This window comes from Meriones unguiculatus, chromosome 3, assembly GCF_030254825.1.
Source record: "Meriones unguiculatus strain TT.TT164.6M chromosome 3, Bangor_MerUng_6.1, whole genome shotgun sequence".
NCBI lineage: Eukaryota > Metazoa > Chordata > Mammalia > Rodentia > Muridae > Meriones > Meriones unguiculatus.
In genome coordinates, this window is record NC_083351.1 from 188,285,521 (window position 1) to 188,293,771 (window position 8,251).

General features: G+C 43.2%; 1 non-coding gene across 1 annotated transcript; it reads right to left on the minus strand.

The window, feature by feature from the left end:
- Nucleotides 1-1,377: 1,377 nt before the first annotated feature.
- On the minus strand, nucleotides 1,378-1,509 carry LOC132653356 (small nucleolar RNA SNORA17). The gene has a single exon (XR_009591121.1). It is a non-coding gene; the product is annotated as a small nucleolar RNA SNORA17 (small nucleolar RNA).
- Nucleotides 1,510-8,251: the final 6,742 nt, after the last annotated feature.

Consider the following 8,251-nt stretch of genomic DNA (forward strand, 5'->3'; position numbering starts at 1 on the left):
GCCTGCCATAGGTGGCAAAGGCAGAGAGAAGGGAGGGCATCTCTCTCTCTCCTCCTAGCCACAGCACAACAGACAAGGAGCAGGACCAGCTTTCCCACACCCTCAGGACAGGCTCACCTGTAATGCTCACAACCAGGGCCAGCTGTACTATGCTGCTCAGGAGAAGCACAGGGCCCACTCTCCCAAGTTCTTCAGTTGGTGAGCAGCAGAGCCAGCTCTCTGATCTCATGATGGCAAGACCAGCTCTCCCACCTGCCACAGGTGGAGAAGGAGAAAGGGAGAAGAGGGTACCTCTCCCTCACCCATGCCACCAAACTGGAGACCAGTGACAGGGCCAACTCTCCCTTGCTCACACCCTAGGGGAGCCTCACCCACAATTTCCACAGTGTACTAGGCCACTCTTCTGAGTACTAGTACTCCTACTGGCTAAAAGCAGGATCAGGTCTTCTGCTCTGATGCCCAGCCCCTGGGCATCAGAGAGCTCTGAGCCAGCTCTCCGTTGATGCCCAGGTTAGGGGTGGGTCCAGTTCTACACAGTCCTCAGACATTAATATTCCCACGCAGCAGCCCAGACCAGAGACATCCACCTAGCCTTTGGTGGTAACTGACCCCCTGCTGTTTCAGGTCCATAGATCCAGATATGGCCCCTGGTGGCAGCACAGAAAAGGACCCCAGCATGGTCCCAGATGGCATCAGAAGCTACTTACACTAGACTATTTTTCACTACCCTTTATTCTACTTTCTGCCTCTCCTCAGTATGCCCACATTCTTTTTTTCCCCTTTCTCTTCCATTTCTCCACCACTTCCTTGCTCCTCTTAGTGGTCTAGAGTCTCTGAGTGTCTAGGGTCATCTTAGCATGGGAGGAGAAGAGGGAGGGAGGGCAGGATTGGGAGAGGATGAGGGAGGGGGCTACAGCTAGGGTACAAAGTGAATAAACTGTAATAAATTTTAAAAAATTAAAAAGAGAGTGGTCTCAGAAATGCTAATCCCTGCTCATCTATTATGATGCCAGACAGGGTCATCTTGGGCATGGTCTACTCATCCCACACCCAGATCCTCAAGGCACCAGTCTGGTGGTCATTTCAGGCTACCTTCCTGTCTGAACGCACGGCACCAGTCTGGTGGTCATCTTGGGCTCACTCCTCACCCAGGGGCCCCTGAGTGGTCCCATGTGAGGATTGTCTGTCTACAAGTCACTCCTACCTAGGGACCAATAATCCCAGGCAGGATTCTTCTAGTCTTCAGCCTGTTCCCAGCCTTGGGCACCTATCTAGTCCTGCGAACACCTGACCAGTAGTTGTGTCAATCTAGTTCTCTGACTGGGCCTCCTTGAGCCAGACTGGGAGTCACCACAAGCTCACTTTTTTTTTTCAGGGAGTACTAGGCTATTAATCACTCAGATGTTCACAGATCAGAACATTGAGCTTAGGCACAGGCTCTTTCCTCCTTGACACCTAATGACACACATGTGACACAGAAGCCATACCTGCAACAGCCCCAGGGGCAAGGGAAATGAATTCTTTAAAGCTCCAACAGTCTGATAAATCAACTCTATGTCTCTGGAACCCCAGGAACAGACCTTCAACCTGCTGATCATCCTTCATAAACTACTCTGCATTTCTGGGCTCATTTTACCATCTGTACAAAGAAGGAAATGATGCCCAATTGCACATGAGACAGAGTAACGAATGACAATCATCACCAGTGATGGGGAATGCTGTGTCACGTACGTGCTAAGTATGTAGCCTTGGCACACCTTTTAAACAATTCTACTAAAACCAAATTATCATCCTTTTGTGGAGAAAATATGGACCCAGAAAAGTTAAGAAACATTCTGAGGTAAACCAGCAAATAAGCAGACGAAGGACCTAAACCAAAAATCTTCACCAGTAGGCTATCCTGTCCTCATTCATTGTTTTGCCCTCAATTGTCTAGAACAGTATTCGACACATAATAGTTGCTCAATAAATGACTGTTGAGTTAGTCAATTAATAGTAAGTACTAATCAAGAAATAAATGTTTACTTTGTCAATTCCTTGTGTGGGCTAAACATATACTGTGTTCAAGGAGACAAGCTATCAGCATCAGCATTCTACCAATACCTGGACATAATGTCATTCTCAACAACCTGAACTTCAGAGCTGCTCAGTGTCCCAGTGTTCAATGAGGTCTTCTTTCACCTGTCTTTTTCTTTTCACTCCTATTTTTACCCAAACCAGTCTCCCAGATGTGTGCAAAGAACCAGTGAGTCTTTTAATTAAAAGAGTCTTCTATGATGAATCTGTTATTACAGAGCTTTACCTGTGTAAAACATTAATAATACAAATTTCATTTGTTTATGTCAGTGCCAAGCATTAATTTTTAATAGCAAAATGTATGAGTTATGAAAGGCATTAATGCAAACCAAATCACCAGGCGAAGATGAAAAGGAAATCTATTTTTTAGGGTAAGCAGTTGCGATAAAATATTATTGTGGCTTTCAAGCAAAGAGGAAGGGAAAAATTATTTCTTTATATGTCAGCAACAATTAAAAAAAGAGACCCAGATGAAGGGAGAATTTTATCTTCACCTTCACATCAGCTCGAAGTCAGAGCTGAGCTGTCCCTTTCATCCCTCCTGCTCTCTGGTGGCAATTTCAAAGCAAGAAGTTAATGCAAAATTGCTCTAATTGCCTGCCCTAGTCATATTAATACTTACAGGATAAAATATTAAAAATAATTTTTTACATTTGTACAGAAAGATACAGTTTACAGAGACTTTTTGTCCATTTACACAGCAGAGCCCTGTAACTCCCCAGGAGAGGAGAGGTGAGCCCCACTTCACAGAAGAGCTCATTGAGGCACCAAAGGGCTAAGTGGGTTTGTGGAAGCACCTAGTCAATAAATACAAGAGAATAGTAAGTCCAAAGGTCCCGAAAAAGGAGGGAAGGGAAGGAAAGAGGAGAGGGAGTAGGGGACAGCCTGAGTAATAGGCCCAGAGGAGGGTTAATGGTCATGAAAAGTCTAGCATTCTAATGTTTTTCCCTCCAGCACCTTTCCCATTCTCCAGTTGCATCCTAATCCCTGTCCTGTGACCAACTCTCCAGAGTTCTTCCAGGGAGACTTTTTGTTCCTGCTTGGAGCCTGGTTCACACTGCATATCTCTCACTCCACCATTAGAGATGGAGCCCAGTCACCACCATGGAACTCATCCAAAGCAGGGCCAACTCTCATTTCCCTAGAGAACCTCACCTGCTAAAGATCATCCCAGGGAGTGAGTCAGATCCAGCACTGGATCATTGGTCTCTGTGATGAGGTACCATCTGATGCGGTTTACTGGGTTAAACTGTGGTAGAACCTGCCCTTAGAAGATGATCGATAGGAACATTCATCTTATTTTAGACCAAAAAGAGCAAAGAATGAGTCTTGTCAGGAGACTGGAAATTGCCATGTTTACCTATTCACCCATCAGTAGGAATCAGATTCTCATTTGTAGCTGGGAAAGTTGAAGCTCAGAGGCTGCCACTAGCTGACTTTTCTAAGGCCATTCAGTTATTATGTTACCAAAAGTTGCTTTCTATAGAATGCTGGCTCTTGAGCAATATGCTAGATAACATGTACCATGTTTAATGCCCTCAACAACCCTCTGAGAAAGTTAGTCTTAATATCTCCATTTCATAATGAGGAAACTGGGGTTCAGTTAAGGAGAGTGTTATGCCGTAGTGTTTCTATCACAGTGCAGGGAACTGTGACAGCTATGATTCGAGGTGCCAAGTGTGAACGCCTTGGTCTCCACCACTATTGCAACCTTGACCTGTGAAGCTGGCATGTGTCGGCAGAGCATCATGAGCCAGGAATGGTACAACATCCTTCACACAAGCCTCTTGACCTAATGTCAGAACAGCTATAGATCTGTGGTTCATGGTGCTACATAGTCACACTAATACCATGTCTCTACTCTCACAGGAAGAGATAAAGTCAGAAAAAAAAATATGGAAAGAGGTGCTAAAGGGAAGACAAAGAGACACATGGGGCATAAAAGAAGACTAGAGGGGAGGCTACAAAGAGGGTGAAGAGGTAGAGGAGTGGGGAAGAAAAACCTACTAAACCAAACTTTGTCCAAAAATGTCATGATACCTAAGACCTTGTATACTAGTTTTGAAAATTAAAATAGAAGAGTTAAGTAATTCAATCAAAGTCATCCTTCAGATCTAACTTGAACTCAGTCAATCTGACTCTATAGCCCATAATGCAAACCCATAGTGTACCCTAATATTTGTTCTCACCTAGTTTTCTGTTTGAGAATAATTGAGGATGGAAGTAAGCATACAGTACATGCACATGTCAACAATCATTGAAGAAACCCATGAGTTAGGGAGATGCTTCAGCTGACCAAAATGCTTGCTGTGCAATTGTGACAAAAGTCTGGAGCACAGATTCTCAGAACCCTTGTGCTTGGTAGATGAGCACAGTAGACTATATGTAATTCTAGGTGGAGACAGGAAAGTCACCAGAACAAGCTGTCTAGCTAGACTAGCCAAATCTGTGAAATCTGGGTTCAATTAAGAGACCTTGCCTCAGTGAGTTAAGTGAAGAGTGATCAAGGAAGATTTTCAACAATTTTAGGCATACATGCCCCCAACCCACATTTAAATACACACACACACACACACACACACAAACACTAATATTTGTCTCATGATATTAGTCTACAATAAATAGTGAATGCCTGTTTCCTTCCCATTTTTTGGAATTTCTTCTGTCACAACCCACAAGTTGAGAACCATTGTATTAGGTGGTAATACGTGTATTACAAGTCTCATTGTATTAGAGTTCTAAAACAGAAGAAGGCTAGGGGCCATGGCCATGGTGAGTATCTGATAGAAGCTGCCTTCTGTGGGATTTGGGCCCTGAGACTACCTGAAGGCCAGCTTCAGAATTTATGTCAACACTACTATAGAGGACAACACATGTTTAAGGTTGAGCCATCGTCAGTAGGACCTATTGAAGTTACCCAAGTCCATTCTGAGCTTACAACCCACAAAAGAGATCAGCATTTGTCACTGAAGTAAAGGAGACTTGTCTTCAAGAAGCAATGATGTAAGGAAGCATGCTCCTTCTCTTTCTGCTTTCTTCCACCTTTCTTCTGATAACCTCCTCCCACTCCTTCACCTTCTTTCCTCCATGTCCCTGTTCTCTCCTCCTTCCACTGAGAAAACATGGGCTCAGAGAGGCTAATGTGTATTCATAGAGTAACCTTCCTCTTTCTATCCTTTTTCCCTTTCTTCCCCAACCCCCACTTCAGAAAGAAAAGTGCGAGGAGGAGATACAAGGCTGCTGAAATGGTGGATGCCTCTTCTCTAGGTTTCACTCCAGCCAATCAAGTTTTCACTCTATATTCTGTGAGGCAAAGGGAATTTTAACATTAACATGAGTTTGAAGGTTTAGAAATGAACAAACATAGTTCTTGATACTTAAAAGATAGCTCCCTCAACACCGAAAGTAGCTGCCAGTGCAAGTGTCTTTGGGCTGTGGAGAAAAGAGCCTTCCACTCAGTGAGACAGGAGCAGCAGGCACAGCTGGCATCAGTTATGAGTGGAAATTAAAGATTTCATGTTTACATCACCACCTGTTAAGAATCCTTGTTATTAGTAAATAATGAGAAGGTTGACTAAGCTGATCTTTCTTCTCCACTTCTGAGGTTCCATGATTTTTTTTTTCAGTGCACATTCAGTGCACTTGTGAGATGATGGAAGGGAATAGTGTCAGCCATTAAGGGAGAGTGCAGTTACCATCCTAGATTATACTAGAAAACAGAGTTATGGGCAAACCCAGTGAACAGAGAGAGGAAGATGAGAAGGCATTTCAGGAAAGTAAACTGAATCGCCTCCCATGTGAAGATCTCAGGCAGAAAACAAAGAGAGAATGTTTCAGAAAACATTAGGCAGCTACAGCAGAAATCTGTGAAAGAGAATCAGGACCTGGAACTGGTCCTAGCACCTTCCCAGACCACTAGGAATCTCTTAGATGATTAGCTAGAACTTTTTTGTACTTATTGTTCCACAAACTACTTCCACCAACCAGAGCTTAAGATAGCTCCACCTCCCTCCCATTCCCAAAGTGGAAGAAAGAAATACTCTTAAGTGACCATTTTCCTTGTACAGGTGACATTCAGAGAAGACACCTTCTTGCCCAGGAAAGTCTGTCCTCAAAGCTATTACACTTCAGAAATGTCCCAGTGGTTAGGAGCACTCACTGATATTACAGAAAATCTGGAGTCTCACAATCATTTGTAAACCCCAGTTTGAGGAGATCCAATGCACACATGTCATAACCATGTAGGCACACAAACATACACATAAATGATTTTAAATATTTATATACAATATTCACATATATGTGTATATACACTTGAAAAAAAACTAGAGAAAAAGTCTTAAAGCACAAACACTGTGTAAAACTTCATAGTGACATGCTTATACTGCAGAAGAGCAAGTCAGAACTCAGAGAAGTCATCAACTACAGATCATGAAATCCCACCGTTGGGCTCTAGTTCCACACCTAGATTACAAGCAGTAGCTTCCAGTCAACTCAAAGTCAACTGCAGCTTAAGCTTTTGTGTGTAGAACAACCAATGTGGTTTCTCTGCTGATTCAAAAGAGGAATTGGGCTTTGTCCTAGACAATTTATTTGATGTTCTCTGCTTCATTTCACATGAGGCCTCAGCACAGAATCCTCCATGGCACAAGGAATAAGCAATTCTGTCCTTGATAATAACTGAGAAAAAAAAATCTGGAAGCTAGTGTATGTTGTCTTTGCCCAGTTTCAGATGGCTAAATAACAGTTTATCAAGGACACACAGGATGCTCCAAATCCACAAGCTTCAACTGGAGACCCTGTCTCTGTTCTAGTGATATAATGGCCATGATATTACTTGGTGTGAGTGTGATATAAAGTCATACTCACCCCAGGAACATGGTACAGACCAACATTCACCTTGGCTAATATACACTCCCACCTCCACACACATGACACATTATTCCTCCTTCTTTCCCAAGTCTCTGACTTTAAGCCACATCTAGCTCTTGTAAGATATGGTGTGTGGATCAATAGAGCAAAGAGGAGTGATATATTAGGTTCCTAGGACATAGCTACCACAGCATGTTTCCTGAAAATGGGTGAGCTGAAAATAAAGAAATTTGTTCTCTCACAGGTCTGGAAGGTTCAGTCTGACATCAATATGCTGACAGGTCCACACCCCCTCTGGCGGTTCTAGAAGAGAATCTTTCCTTGTCTGTTGCTGGTGTTTCCTGACTTTGTTTGCCTCCATGCAAACTCTGCCTTTGTCTTCCCAGGGGGCCTTCCCTCTCTGCAGACCCTTGTTCTTTTCGCACAGTGATGTCTGTCACTGAATATGGGACATACCCCAATCCAATACAGCCTCACCTTAACTAGTCACACCTATAAAGGACTTGTTTCTCAATAAGGTCACATTATGAGATTCTAGGTAGAAAGGATTTGGGGGGATACTATTCAAGAAGGTGAGAATCTAACAAAGACTATTAAAAAATGTGCTACAAAAATTAAGTTCTTGCTAACATTTCTGTGGTATCTAATCTTTCTGTACATGACCTAGAGTGGCCTCACCACAGGTCAGTTCCTGTCAACTTTACTACAAGAATCATGGGATCGGGAAAAGAAATGGGACACATGTGAGTGTATGATGCTATGGAAAGGTAAGGGGCTTAGCCAAAGAGCATAGTGTAGCCAGGTCATGACTCATGATTAGACCTCTTCTTACTTTCCTGCACTTCCTTTTTGAAACAGTTTTGTGTCCATACAGAGAAGCACAGCAAGGCTGCCTAGGCCTGGGATGCGCATTCTCTTAGAGTAATTTCACAACTAGCCTGAGGCTGAATTCAAAAGCGTAATTTTCCACTGTGGAATGCCCAGCAATGGCCACTTCCCTTGGTCTCCTTTTCCTCTTCTATAGATAGGAGGCTGCCCAGTTGCCCATTAGGGCTACATGAATTCATGTAGCTTTCAAACATATCTACATACTCATCTTTTCCAGAAGGATCCACAGCATCTATGAAATAACACAGACACAGCCCTGAGCCCACTGCCTGCATGCTTACAGGTTTCAGTCACCACTAGCCTTCTTTTCTTTTTAGTTTTACATTTTTATGTATTGTTTTATTAATTAGAGTTTATTCACTTTGTATCTGAGCTGTAGCTCCATCCCTAGTCTCCTCCCAATCCTACCCTCCCT